Source organism: Rutidosis leptorrhynchoides, chromosome 5, assembly GCF_046630445.1.
Source record: "Rutidosis leptorrhynchoides isolate AG116_Rl617_1_P2 chromosome 5, CSIRO_AGI_Rlap_v1, whole genome shotgun sequence".
NCBI lineage: Eukaryota > Viridiplantae > Streptophyta > Magnoliopsida > Asterales > Asteraceae > Rutidosis > Rutidosis leptorrhynchoides.
In genome coordinates, this window is record NC_092337.1 from 395434799 (window position 1) to 395451396 (window position 16598).

The following is a 16598-nucleotide window of genomic DNA, read 5'->3' on the forward strand; positions in this document are numbered from 1 at the left end:
AAGCCTTATAATAATTAATTAATCCTTATTATAAGTCTTATTATAATAATCTCATAATATAAGTTTAATACTTATCATAAGTATTTTCCATTAATAATGAAGTATTATTAATCATATGTTTAATTTAAGTTAATTAAATCATAAGTATTAATTAAATGATATAATAAATATATATCATAAGTTGTAAATAATAATAATTACTTTTTTTATCATAAGTAATTAAATGATAATAAAATCCATTATTTATATCATAAGTTTAATAATTAGTCATAAGTTTTAAATCAAAAGTTCATCGGGTCGTATCGTGAGCCCCGGGTGTCGGTTTTCGGCGAGCCTTACATATATCTCCGCCTAAGCAAACCACCCAACACTTTGATACACTCAAGAACACCCCAAGAACAGTCCACAAGTCGTGATGTACAGCCATTACACTACTTGGAACTTCAATTCAATCAAAAACATGTTTTAGACGTAACGGGTGATTCGTGGCTCGGATTGAGATGACCCGAACATGAAAGTTCGCCCCACCATCAGTCCTAACACACTAAAACACCCTAAAGTCACCAAATATGGTCACAAAGTCGGACCAAACCTGGTTCATACCAAAATCACATTTCAATCTTAACAAATTACCACTTTGATTATATTTAGGGCTCCGGGAATTGAAACGACATGAATTCGGAGTCTAAAATTAATGTCTTGATGAGAGGAACTCATCTAGATACTTTATTTTCACTTTTATAACAGTCACAAAGTCAGAAATGAACGAAATAGCTGATGTCCCAATTCAATCAAACCGAAAACATGTATAATCGAGCAATTCTACGCATACAATCATCAATACAACAATACACAAGTGCTATACTATCATAATAACATCAAATACCAACATAATCAGTGGAAATGAATAATAATTGAAAAATTAGGGTTCATAGGTATACCCAAATCGAAGAACAAAGGATGTAATCGCGTAGAGAACGAAGAGAGCAATCCGATTATGCAAACAATTGAATGATCCAAGCTATATTTGATGAACAAATGATGATGATGATGATTTTTGCTGGTGGTGGTCGGCCAAAACAAGAAAAGGAGAGGAGAGCCAAAATAAAAATGTAGGTTAAATGAATTAAGATGTAATTTTGATCAACTAGTATCAAGTTTCAAGATTTAGCACAAACCCCCCCCCCCCCCCCTCTCTTGGGAATTTTGGCCAAAAATGGGAGGGAGTGGGCTCCCATTTAGCCCATCATGATTAAATGTACAAAAGCTTGTGGTCCGAAAGCCCGATCGAAGCCCGAAACGCGAAAACGCTACTACGCGATTGATTTTTCGGAGAGATAACAAATACGCGACGAATAAAATATATAAACACTAAATATAATCATATGACATCAAAATATCATATTTAAAATAAATTGGATTTAAAAAGCCCAAAAGCTTGACCGTTGGTTTGAAAACCGAAAAGATTCGCCGGGTAGAAATCCGCGACACGTAGAAACGTACCACTTAAAATATGAATACAAATATTCACATAACACATAATAATTAATATATTATTATAAAAATAATAATATAGGTCATAGAAATGACTTGGCACGAATAACAGATAACGGTCGTTAAATAATTAACGATAAAAGATAACGGAAAGAGTAGGGTCGTTACAATACCTTCCCGTTACGGAAATTTCGTCCCGAAATTTAAGCAGGTGCAGGGGTTAACTCGGCATATGGGAACAAATGCGGGTACTTCTGCTTCATCAGATCTTCACGCTCCCAAGTGAACTCGGGACCGCGCCTGGCGTTCCATCTAACCCGGACAATAGGAATTCTACTCTGCTTCAAAGTCTTAACCTCTCGGTCCATAATTTCAACAGGTTCCTCAATAAAATAAAGTTACTTATCAACATGAAGTTCCTCCAGAGGAATTGTCTTATCGGCCTCGGCCAAACACTTCTTTAAATTCGACACGTGAAAAACGTCGTGAATAGCACTGAGTTCTTGTGGCAATTTCAAACGATAAGCCACGGGTCCAACTCTCTCAATAATCTCAAACGGTCCAACAAAACGAGGATTCAACTTTCCCCTCTTACCAAAACGTACCACACCTTTCCAAGGTGATACCTTCAACATAACATGATCACCGACCTGAAATTCAATATCATTCCTTCTCTTATTGACATAGATCTTTTGCCGACTTCTGGCGGTTCTCAATCGTTTCTTAATCTGTACGATCTTCTCGGTAGTCTCATAAATAATTTCTGGACCTGTGAGTTGAGCATCCCCAACCTCATTCCAACAGACAGGAGACCTACACTTTCTACCATACAGAGCTTCAAACGGTTCGGCTTTAATACTTGCATGATAGCTGTTGTTATAAGAAAATTTAGCTAACGGCAAGTATCTATCCCAACCATTACCAAAATCAATTACGCATGCCCTCAACATGTCTTCCAACGTTTGGATGGTCCTTTCCCTCTGACCATCCGAATGTGGATGATAAGCAGTGCTCATACCCAATTTAGTTCCCAAAGCATCTTGTAAGGACTGCCAAAACCTCGACATAAATCGACTGTCTCGGTCCGAAATAATCGATGCAGGAACACCATGTCTCGAAACAATCTCCTTCAAATACAAACGAGTAAGCTTCTTCATTGAATCTGTTTCCTTAATTGGCAAGAAATGAGTTGACTTTGTGAGTCGGTCAACAATCACCCAAATGGTATCATAACCACCCACAACTCTTGGTAACTTCGTAATGAAGTCCATCGTAATACCTTCCCATTTCCACTTGAGAATTTCAGGTTGCACTAAAAGTCCGGACGGTTTCTGATGTTTAGCTTTGACCTTAGCACAGGTCAAACACTTAGCCACATACGTAGCCACATCGGCTTTCAAATTAGGCCACCAATACAGTTCCTTAAGATCATGATACATCTTTCCTGAACCAGGATGAATAGAGTACCTAGACTTATGAGCCTCATCTAAAACAAGTTGTCGTATATCACCAAACTCCGGAACCCAAAGATGTCCCGCAAAATACCGAGTACCATCGGTTCGTACATCTAACTGTTTACTCAAGCCTCGGACCTTCCCGTTACAAAATTCTCCTCCTTCAAGGCTTCTTATTGAGCTGCAAGAATCTGCCTTGCGAGGTTTGTTCGAATGGTCATATTTAATGCCCTAAACCTATGAGGTTCAGTCCTCTCTTTACGACTTAATGTATCGGCCACAACATTAGCCTTCCCCGGATGATATAAAAGTTCACAATCATAATCGTTCAACGTCTCAATCCATCTTCGTTGCCTCATATTCGACCGTTTCTGATCAAAGATATGTTGAAGACTTTTGTGATTAGTGTACACAGTACATTTGACCCTATATAAGTAATGTCTCAAATCTTGAGTGCGAACACAACAGCTCCCAATTCTAAATCATGGGTTGTATAATTCTGTTCATGAATCTTTAACCGTCGTGCCGCGTAGGCAATGACTTTCTTTCACTGCATCAAAACACAACCCAAGTCTCGGCACGAAGCATCACTATAGATAACAAAATCATCATTACTCTTAGGTAGTGATAATATCGGTGCAGAAGTTAACTTCTTCTTCAGAGTCTGGAAAGCAGACTCTTGTGCACTCTTTCACTCGTACTTCTTCCCCTTATGCGTTAAAGCAGTCAGAGGTTTCGCTACTCGTGAAAACTCTTGAGTGAACCTTCTAAAATAGCCTGCCAAACCTAGGAACTGACGAATCTGAGTAGGAGTTTTCGGAATTCCTCACTTCTCAATTGCCTCAATCTTGGCAGGATCAACTTGAATTCCCTGGTTACTAACAATATGTCCAAGGAATTGAACTTCTCTTAATCAGAAAGCACACTTAGAGAACTTGGCATACAACTCTTCTTCTCTCAATAAATCAAGCACCAACTTCAAATGTTCTTCGTGCTCTTCATCACTCTTGGAATAAATAAGGATGTCGTCGATAAAAATGATAACGAATTTGTCTAGATAGGGTCTGCACACACGGTTCATGAGGTCCGTGAACACAGCAGGTGTAGTGACCCGAACTTTTCCATGTTTATATATATTAATTGAGATTGATATTTACATGATTAAATGTTTCCAACATGTTAAGCAATCAAACTTGTTAAGACTTGATTAATTGAAATATGTTTCATATAGACAATTGACCACCCAAGTTGACTGGTGATTCACGAACGTTAAAACTTGTAAAAACTATATGATGACATATATATGGATATATATATAGTTAACATGATACTATGATAAGTAAACATATCATTAAGTATATTAACAATGAACTACATATGTAAAAACAAGACTACTAACTTAATGATTTTTTAAACGAGACATATATGTAACGATTATCGTTGTAAAGACATTTAATGTATATATATCATATTAAGAGATATTCATACATGATAATATCATGATAATATAATAATTTAAAATCTCATTTGATATTATAAACATTGGGTTAACAACATTTAACAAGATCGTTAACCTAAAGGTTTCAAAACAACACTTACATGTAACGACTAACGATGACTTAACGACTCAGTTAAAATGAATATACATGTAGTGTTTTAATATGTATTTATACACTTTTGAAAGACTTCAATACACTTATCAAAATACTTCTACTTAACAAAAATGCTTACAATTACATCCTCGTTCAGTTTCATCAACAATTCTACTCGTATGCACCCGTATTCGTACTCATACAATACACAGCTTTTAGATGTATGTACTATTGGTATATACACTCCAATGATCAGATCTTAGCAGACCATGTGAGTCACCTAACACATGTGAGAACCATCATTTGGCAACTAGCATGAAATATCTCATAAAATTACAAAAATATGAGTAATCATTCATGACTTATTTACATGAAAACAAAATTACATATCCTTTATATCTAATCCATACACCAACGACCAAAAACACCTACGAACACTTTCATTCTTCAATTTTCTTCATCTAATTGATCTCTCTCAAGTTCTATCTTCAAGTTCTAAGTGTTCTTCATATATTCTACAAGTTCTAGTTACAAAAAAATCAAGAATACTTTCAAGTTTGCTAGCTCACTTCCAATCTTGTAAGGTGATCATCCAACCTCAAGAAATCTTTGTTTCTTATAGTAGGTTATCATTCTAATACAAGGTAATAATCATATTCAAACTTTGGTTCAATTTCTATAACTATAACAATCTTATTTCAAGTGATGATCTTACTTGAACTTGTTTTCGTGTCATGATTCTGCTTCAAGAACTTCGAGCCATCCAAGGATCCGTTAAAGCTAGATCCATTTTTCTCTTTTCCAGTAGGTTTATCCAAGGAACTTAAGGTAGTAATGATGTTCATAACATCATTCGATTCATACATATAAAGCTATCTTATTCGAAGGTTTAAACTTGTAATCACTAGAACATAGTTTAGTTAATTCTAAACTTGTTCGCAAACAAAAGTTAATCCTTCTAACTTGAATTTTAAAATCAACTAAACACATGTTCTATATCTATATGATATGCTAACTTAATGATTTAAAACCTGGAGACACAAAAAACACGGTAAAACCGGATTTACGCCGTCGTAGTAACACCGCGGGCTGTTTTGGGTTAGTTAATTAAAAACTATGATAAACTTTGATTTAAAAGTTGTTATTCTGAGAAAATGATTTTTATTATGAACATGAAACCATATCCAAAAATTATGATTAAACTCAAAGTGGAAGTATGTTTTCTAAAATGGTCATCTAGACGTCGTTCTTTCGACTGAAATGACTACCTTTACAAAAACGACTTGTAACTTATTTTTCCGACTATAAACCTATACTTTTTCTGTTTAGATTCATAAAATAGAGTTCAATATGAAATCATAGCAATTTGATTCACTCAAAACGGATTTAAAATGAAGAAGTTATGGGTAAAACAAGATTGGATAATTTTTCTCATTTTAGCTACGTGAAAATTGGTAACAAATCTATTCCAACCATAACTTAATCAACTTGTATTGTATATTATGTAATCTTGAGATACCATAGACACGTATACAATGTTTCGACCTATCATGTCGACACATCTATATATATTTCGGAACAACCATAGACACTCTATATGTGAATGTTGGAGTTAGCTATACAGGGTTGAGGTTGATTCCAAAATATATATAGTTTGAGTTGTGATCAATACTGAGATACGTATACACTGGGTCGTGGATTGATTCAAGATAATATTTATCGATTTATTTCTGTACATATAACTGTGGACAACTAGTTGTAGGTTACTAACGAGGACAGCTGACTTAATAAACTTAAAACATCAAAATATATTAAAAGTGTTGTAAATATATTTTGAACATACTTTGATATATATGTATATATTGTTATAGGTTCGTGAATCAACCAGTGGCCAAGTCTTACTTCCCGACGAAGTAAAAATCTGTGAAAGTGAGTTATAGTCCCACTTTTAAAATCTAATATTTTTGGGATGAGAATACATGCAGGTTTTATAAATGATTTACAAAATAGACACAAGTACGTGAAACTACATTCTATGGTTGAATTATCGAAATCGAATATGCCCCTTTTTATTAAGTTTGGTAATCTAAGAATTAGGGAACAGACACCCTAATTGACGCGAATCCTAAAGATAGATCTATTGGGCCTAACAAACCCCATCCAAAGTACCGGATGCTTTAGTACTTTGAAATTTATATCATATCCGAAGGGTGTCCCGGAATGATGGGGATATTCTTATATATGCATCTTGTTAATGTCGGTTACCAGGTGTTCACCATATGAATGATTTTTATCTCTATGTATGGGATGTGTATTGAAATATGAAATCTTGTGGTCTATTATTATGATTTGATATATATAGGTTAAACCTATAACTCACCAACATTTTTGTTGACGTTTTAAGCATGTTTATTCTCAGGTGATTATTAAGAGCTTCCGCTGTCGCATACTTAAATAAGGACGAGATTTGGAGTCCATGCTTGTATGATATTGTGTAAAAACTGCATTCAAGAAACTTATTTTGTTGTAACATATTTGTATTGTAAACCATTATGTAATGGTCGTGTGTAAACAGGATATTTTAGATTATCATTATTTGATAATCTATGTAAAGCTTTTTAAACCTTTATTGATGAAATAATGGTTATGGTTTGTTTTAAAATGAATGCAGTCTTTGAAAAACGTCTCATATAGAGGTCAAAACCTCGCAACGAAATCAATTAATATGGAACGTTTTTAATCAATAAGAAAGGGACATTTCAGTTGGTATCAGAGCGTTGGTCTTAGAGAACCAGAATTTTGCATTAGTGTGTCTTATCTAGTTTGTTAGGATGCATTAGTGAGTCTGGACTTCGACCGTGTTTACTTGAAAAATGATTGCTTAACAAATTTTGTTGGAAACTATATATTTTTAACATGTGAATATTATGTGATATATTAATCTCTTAACGCGTTTGATATTATGTGATAGATGTCTACCTCTAGAACAAGTCCCATTGACTCACCTAATAATAATGAAGAGTCAAATGTAAATTGGAATGATTCGTGGACTGATTCACAAGTTCCCGAAGAGGAACCGGAAGAAGAGTCGGAACCGGTAGAAGAATCGGAACCGGAAGAAGAATCGGAACCGGATGAAAAAATAGAACCGGTGGGGGAAATAATAAAACGGTTAAGTAAAAGAAAATCCTCAACCAACCGACCAAGGTTAATTATGGTCAATAGTGTTTCCGCCAAGGAAGCAAAATATTGGGAGGATTACCAATTCTCCGATGAATCGGATTCCGACGAGAATTCCGATGATGTTATAGAAATTACCCCAACTGAATTTAAAAAGGCAAAAGAAAATAATAAGGGAAAGGGCATAAAAATAGAGAAATCTAATTCCAACCCCGATGAACTTTATATGTATCGTCAACCCCCGAAGTCCTTAAGTTGTAACAATGACCCGGGAACCTCTAAACCACCAGGTTTTTCTAAACCAATGTGGATAACGACGGCTCGTATTAGGGGAACATCATATATCGCTAGAAACTTGGAAAAACGAACCAAAACCGAAGAAGAAGAAACAAGCGAGTCGGAATAAGATAGTTGTATTCGTGTGGTGTAATATAAGTAATATAGTGTGCTTATGCTTTATGATATATGTAAAAATTGCTTGTATTAATAAGTATTTTTTTTATGAATCTAACTCTTGTCTATTTTACAGTATAAAAACACAAAATGGATAGACAACCCAATATTTTAAGAGACCTACCCGGAGACATGATTGATGAAATCTTGTCTAGAGTCGGTCAGAATTCTTCGGCACAACTATTTAAGGCGAGATCAGTTTGTAAGACATTCGAAGAACGTTCCAAGAATGCCTTGGTTTATAAAAGGCTTTCGTTCGAAAGATGGGGGATATCACATTGGGAAATCCATAAGTTACGATGTGTTTACTTTGACGCATATATTGCGGGGAACCCAAATGCTATTTTACGCAATGGGTTAAGAAATTATTTTGACTCAATATATCTGAATATTGGACTTCGTGATTTACAAAAAGCGGCTAACATGCAACATAAAGAAGCATGTTATGCTTACGGATTAGTAATGTTCGCTTCTCACCAAAGTGAGAACAAGAACATCGGGCTACAACTATTAAACAAAACGTTCCCACAAGTGACGGAGTCGGTAATTGGGGTAAGAAATGAGGTTTTTAGATTGTTACGGGACTGTTGGACATTACGTAACCCTCGTCCCTTTGACGACATTACAACACACTGTCTTATCAACGGCCATAACGGTTATGTTCCACAAGACCAAGGATGGGAAGTAATCCTAGTAAAACCAGAATGCATGACTTGTTTCTGGACGTATGAATTACGTGTCTTTATTGCCTTTGCTGAACGACTTGTGTACTAGCTAGAATTATCTTCACAACCATCTTGTATCAAATTTATTGTGTGCTATATTTCATGCTATATGTAAAATAAGCGGTATTGTAAGTTTGTAAATTATTGTGTAAAAGTTTGAACGCGAAATATTATTATAATCAGTTTTTCATATAGAATTGTAGTAGTTGAATTGTATATTAGCTACTAAGTATGAACTTAACGGGTAGGTACTACCCGAATTTAAACTTATAAAACGCTAATATGAAGAAAAAGCTTTTATAAATGAGTTCATATTATGCTACGAAATACTATTAACTACTCTTAATATTCTGTATGATTAACTTGTTCCATTTAACTATTTTGAAGGAAATGGCACCGACTACTCGACACACCGTGAATATGAATGAAGAGGAATTTCGTACTTTTCTAGCTTCAAACATAGCCGCAGTACAGGCTGCGCTACATACCAACAATAACCTTGGATCTAGCAGTACAGGAAATCGTGTAGGATGCACCTACAAAGAATTCACTGCCTGCAAACCTTTGGAATTTGATGGAACCGAAGGACCGATCGGATTAAAACGGTGGACCGAGAAGGTCGAATCGGTGTTTGCCATAAGTAAGTGTACTGAAGAGGACAAAGTGAAGTACGCTACGCATACCTTCACAGGTTTTGCGTTAACATGGTGGAATACCTATCTAGAGCAAGTGGGACAAGACGATGCGTACGCACTACCGTGGTCAGCATTCAAGCACTTGATGAACGAGAAGTACCGTCCCAGAACCGAGGTCAATAAGCTCAAGACAGAACTTAGAGGGTTACGAACCCAAGGATTTGATATTACCACGTACGAAAGACGATTCACAGAATTGTGCCTATTGTGTCCGGGAGCATTCGAAGATGAGGAAGAGAAGATCGACGCGTTTGTGAAAGGATTACCGGAAAGAATCCAAGAAGATATAAGTTCACACGAGCCCGCCTCCATACAACAGGCATGTAGAATGGCTCACAAACTAGTGAACCAGATTGAAGAAAGAATTAAAGAACAGACTGCTGAAGAGGCCAATGTGAAGCAAGTCAAAAGAAAGTGGGAGGAAAACGGTGATAAGAATCACCAATACAACAACAACAGCAATTACAACAATAATCGCAACAATTATCCTAACAATCGCAACATCAATCGCAACTACAACAAACTGCCCAACAACAACAACAACAACAACAACAACAACAACAACAACAACAACTACAACAATCATCCCAACAACAATAATAACCGTAACAACAACAACAATCAGAAGCAGCTATGCCAAAGGTGTGAAAAGTATCACTCGGGGTTCTGCACCAAATTTTGCAACAAGTGTAAAAGAAATGGTCATAGCGCGGCGAAGTGTGAGGTCTACGGACCAGGGGTTAATAGAACGAAAGGAACAAATGGTGTCGGAACGAGTAATGGCGGAGCAAGTAGTGTCGGAGCAAGTTATGCCAATGTAGTTTGTTATAAATGTGGAAAACCGGGCCACATTATTAGAAATTGCCCGAACCAGGAGAACACGAATGGACAAGGCCGCGGAAGAGTTTTCAATATTAATGCGGCAGAGGCACAGGAAGACCCGGAGCTTGTTACGGGTACGTTTCTTATTGACAATAAATCTGCTTACGTTTTATTTGATTCGGGTGCGGATAGAAGCTATATGAGTAGAGATTTTTGTGCTAAATTAAGTTGTCCATTGACGCCTTTGGATAGTAAATTTTTACTCGAATTAGCAAATGGTAAATTAATTTCAGCAGATAATATATGTCGGAATCGAGAAATTAAACTGGTTAGCGAAACATTTAAGATTGATTTGATACCAGTAGAGTTAGGGAGTTTTGATGTGATAATCGGTATGGACTGGTTGAAAGAAGTGAAAGCAGAGATCGTTTGTTACAAAAATGCAATTCGCATTATACGAGAAAAAGGAAAACCCTTAATGGTGTACGGAGAAAAGGGCAACACGAAGCTACATCTTATTAGTAATTTGAAGGCACAAAAACTAATAAGAAAAGGTTGCTATGCTATTCTAGCACACGTCGAGAAAGTACAAACTGAAGAAAAGAGCATCAATGATGTTCCCATTGCAAAAGAATTTCCCGATGTATTTCCGAAAGAATTACCGGGATTACCCCCACATCGATCCGTTGAATTTCAAATAGATCTTGTACCAGGAGCTGCACCAATAGCTCGTGCTCCTTACAGACTCGCACCCAGTGAGATGAAAGAACTACAAAGCCAATTACAAGAACTTTTAGAGCATGGTTTCATTCGACCAAGCACATCACCGTGGGGAGCTCCTGTTTTGTTTGTCAAGAAGAAAGATGGTACATTCAGGTTGTGTATCGACTACCGAGAGTTGAAAAAACTTACCATCAAGAACCGCTACCCACTACCGAGAATCGACGACTTATTTGATCAACTACAAGGCTCGTCTGTTTATTCAAAGATTGACTTACGTTTCGGGTATCATCAAATGCGGGTGAAAGAAGATGATATTCCAAAGACTGCTTTCAGAACACGTTACAGTCATTACGAGTTTATGGTCATGCCGTTTGGTTTATCTAATACACCAGCTGTGTTCATGGACCTTATGAACCGAGTGTGTGGACCATACCTTGACAAGTTTGTCATTGTTTTCATTGATGACATACTTATTTACTCAAAGAATTACCAAGAACACGGTGAACATTTGAGAAAGGTGTTAGAAGTATTGAGGAAGGAAGAATTGTACGCTAAGTTTTCAAAGTGTGCATTTTGGTTGGAAGAAGTTCAATTCCTCGGTCACATAGTGAACAAAGAAGGTATTAAGGTGGATCCGGCAAAGATAGAAACTGTTGAAAAGTGGGAAACCCCGAAAACTCCAAAACACATACGCCAGTTTTTAGGACTAGCTGGTTACTACAGAAGGTTCATCCAAGACTTTTCCAGAATAGCAAAACCCTTGACTGCATTAACGCATAAAGGGAAGAAATTTGAATGGAATGATGAACAAGAGAAAGCGTTTCAGTTATTGAAGAAAAAGCTAACTACGGCACCTATATTGTCATTGCCTGAAGGGAATGATGATTTTGTGATTTATTGTGATGCATCAAAGCAAGGTCTCGGTTGTGTATTAATGCAACGAACGAAGGTGATTGCTTATGCGTCTAGACAATTGAAGATTCACGAACAAAATTATACGACGCATGATTTGGAATTAGGCGCGGTTGTTTTTGCATTAAAGACTTGGAGGCACTACTTATATGGGGTCAAAAGTATTATATATACCGACCACAAAAGTCTTCAACACATATTTAATCAGAAACAACTGAATATGAGGCAGTGTAGGTGGATTGAATTATTGAATGATTACGACTTTGAGATTCGTTACCACCTGGGGAAGGCAAATGTGGTAGCCGATGCCTTGAGCAGGAAGGACAGAGAACCCATTCGAGTAAAATATATGAATATAATGATTCATAATAACCTTACTACTCAAATAAAAGAGGCGCAACAAGGAGTTTTAAAAGAGGGAAATTTAAAGGATGAAATACCCAAAGGATCGGAGAAGCATCTTAATATTCGGGAAGACGGAACCCGGTATAGAGCTGAAAGGATTTGGGTACCAAAATTTGGAGATATGAGAGAAATGGTACTTAGAGAAGCTCATAAAACCAGATACTCAATACATCCTGGAACGGGGAAGATGTACAAGGATCTCAAGAAACATTTTTGGTGGCCGGGTATGAAAGCCGATGTTGCTAAATACGTAGGAGAATGTTTGACGTGTTCTAAGGTCAAAGCTGAGCATCAAAGACCATCAGGTCTACTTCAACAACCCGAAATCCCGGAATGGAAATGGGAAAACATTACCATGGATTTCATCACTAAATTGCCAAGGACTGCAAGTGGTTTTGATACTATTTGGGTAATAGTTGATCGTCTCACCAAATCAGCACACTTCCTGCCAATAAGAGAAGATGACAAGATGGAGAAGTTAGCACGACTGTATTTGAAGGAAGTCATCTCCAGACATGGAATACCAATCTCTATTATCTCTGATAGGGATGGTAGATTTATTTCAAGATTCTGGCAGACATTACAGCAAGCATTAGGAACTCGTCTAGACATGAGTACTGCTTATCATCCACAAACTGATGGGCAGAGCGAAAGGACGATACAAACGCTTGAAGACATGCTACGAGCATGTGTTATTGATTTCGGAAACAGTTGGGATCGACATCTACCTTTAGCAGAATTTTCCTACAACAACAGCTACCATTCAAGCATTGAGATGGCACCGTTTGAAGCACTTTATGATAGAAAGTGTAGGTCTCCGATTTGTTGGAGTGAAGTGGGGGATAGACAGATTACGGGTCCGGAGATTATACAAGAAACTACCAAGAAGATCATCCAAATTCAACAACGGTTGAAAACCGCCCAAAGTCGACAAAAGAGCTACGCTGACATTAAAAGAAAATATATAGAATTTGAAATTGGAGAGATGGTCATGCTTAAAGTTGCACCTTGGAAAGGCGTTGTTCGATTTGGTAAACGAGGGAAATTAAATCCAAGGTATATTGGACCATTCAAGATTATTGATCGTGTCGGACCAGTAGCTTACCGACTTGAGTTACCTCAACAACTCGCGGCTGTACATAACACTTTCCACGTCTCGAATTTGAAGAAATTTTTTGCTAAAGAAGATCTCACTATTCCGTTAGATGAAATCCAAATCAACGAAAAACTCCAATTCATCGAAGAACCCGTCGAAATAATGGATCGTGAGGTTAAAAGACTTAAGCAAAACAAGATACCAATTGTTAAGGTTAGATGGGATGCTCGTAGAGGACCCGAGTTCACCTGGGAGCGTGAAGATCAGATGAAGAAGAAATACCCGCATCTATTTCCAGAAGATTCGTCAACACCTTCAACAGCTTAAAATTTCGGGACGAAATTTATTTAACGGGTAGGTACTGTAGTGACCCAAACTTTTCCATGTTTATATATATTAATTGAGATTGATATTTACATGATTAAATGTTTCTAACATGTTAAGCAATCAAACTTGTTAAGACTTGATTAATTGAAATATGTTTCATATAGACAATTGACCACCCAAGTTGACTGGTGATTCACGAACGTTAAAACTTGTAAAAACTATATGATGACATATATATGGATATATATATAGTTAACATGATACTATGATAAGTAAACATATCATTAAGTATATTAACAATGAACTACATATGTAAAAACAAGACTACTAACTTAATGATTTTTTAAACGAGACATATATGTAACGATTATCGTTGTAAAGACATTTAATGTATATATATCATATTAAGAGATATTCATACATGATAATATCATGATAATATAATAATTTAAAATCTCATTTGATATTATAAACATTGGGTTAACAACATTTAACAAGATCGTTAACCTAAAGGTTTCAAAACAACACTTACATGTAACGACTAACGATGACTTAACGACTCAGTTAAAATGAATATACATGTAGTGTTTTAATATGTATTTATACACTTTTGAAAGACTTCAATACACTTATCAAAATACTTCTACTTAACAAAAATGCTTACAATTACATCCTCGTTCAGTTTCATCAACAATTCTACTCGTATGCACCCGTATTCGTACTCGTACAATACACAGCTTTTAGATGTATGTACTATTGGTATATACACTCCAATGATCAGCTCTTAGCAGCCCATGTGATTCACCTAACACATGTAGGAACCATCATTTGGCAACTAGCATGAAATATCTCATAAAATTACAAAAATATGAGTAATCATTCATGACTTATTTACATGAAAACAAAATTACATATCCTTTATATCTAATCCATACACCAACGACCAAAAACACCTACAAACACTTTCATTCTTCAATTTTCTTCATCTAATTGATCTCTCTCAAGTTATATCTTCAAGTTCTAAGTGTTCTTCATATATTCTACAAGTTCTAGTTACAAAAAAATCAAGAATACTTTCAAGTTTGCTAGCTCACTTCCAATCTTGTAAGGTGATCATCCAACCTCAAGAAATCTTTGTTTCTTACAGTAGGTTATCATTCTAATACAAGGTAATAATCATATTCAAACTTTGGTTCAATTTCTATAACTATAACAATCTTATTTCAAGTGATGATCTTACTTCAACTTGTTTTCGTGTCATGATTCTGCTTCAAGAACTTCGAGCCATCCAAGGATCCGTTGAAGCTAGATCCATTTTTCTCTTTTCCAGTAGGTTTATTCAAGGAACTTAAGGTAGTAATGATGTTCATAACATCATTCGATTCATACATATAAAGCTATCTTATTCGAAGGTTTAAACTTGTAATCACTAGAACATAGTTTAGTTAATTCTAAACTTGTTCGCAAACAAAAGTTAATCCTTCTAACTTGACTTTTAAAATCAACTAAACACATGTTCTATATCTATATGATATGCTAACTTAATGATTTAAAACCTGGAGACACGAAAAACACCGTAAAACCGGATTTACGCCGTCGTAGTAACACCGCGGGCTGTTTTGGGTTAGTTAATTAAAAACTATGATAAACTTTGATTTAAAAGTTGTTATTCTGAGAAAATGATTTTTATTATGAACATGAAACCATATCCAAAAATTAGGTTAAACTCAAAGTGGAAGTATGTTTTCTAAAATGGTCATCTAGACATCGTTCTTTCGACTGAAATGACTACCTTTACAAAAACGACTTGTAACTTATTTTTCCGACTATAAACCTATACTTTTTCTGTTTAGATTCATAAAATAGAGTTCAATATGAAATCATAGCAATTTGATTCACTCAAAACGGATTTAAAATGAAGAAGTTATGGGTAAAACAAGATTGGATAATTTTTCTCATTTTAGCTACGTGAAAATTGGTAACAAATCTATTCCAACCATAACTTAATCAACTTGTATTGTATATTATGTAATCTTGAGATACCATAGACACGTATACAATGTTTCGACCTATCATGTCGACACATCTATATATATTTCGGAACAACCATAGACACTCTATATGTGAATGTTGGAGTTAGCTATACAGGGTTGAGGTTGATTCCAAAATATATATAGTTTGAGTTGTGATCAATACTGAGATACGTATACACTGGGTCGTGGATTGATTCAAGATAATATTTATCGATTTATTTCTGTACATATAACTGTGGACAACTAGTTGTAGGTTACTAACGAGGACAGCTGACTTAATAAACTTAAAACATCAAAATATATTAAAAGTGTTGTAAATATATTTTGAACATACTTTGATATATATGTATATATTGTTATAGGTTCGTGAATCAACCAGTGGCCAAGTCTTACTTCCCGACGAAGTAAAAATCTGTGAAAGTGAGTTATAGTCCCACTTTTAAAATCTAATATTTTTGGGATGAGAATACATGCAGGTTTTATAAATGATTTACAAAATAGACACAAGTACGTGAAACTACATTCTATGGTTGAATTATCGAAATCGAATATGCCCCTTTTTATTAAGTCTGGTAATCTAAGAATTAGGGAACAGACACCCTAATTGACGCGAATCCTAAAGATAGATCTATTGGGCCTAACAAACCCCATCCAAAGTACCGGATGCTTTAGTACTTTGAAATTTAT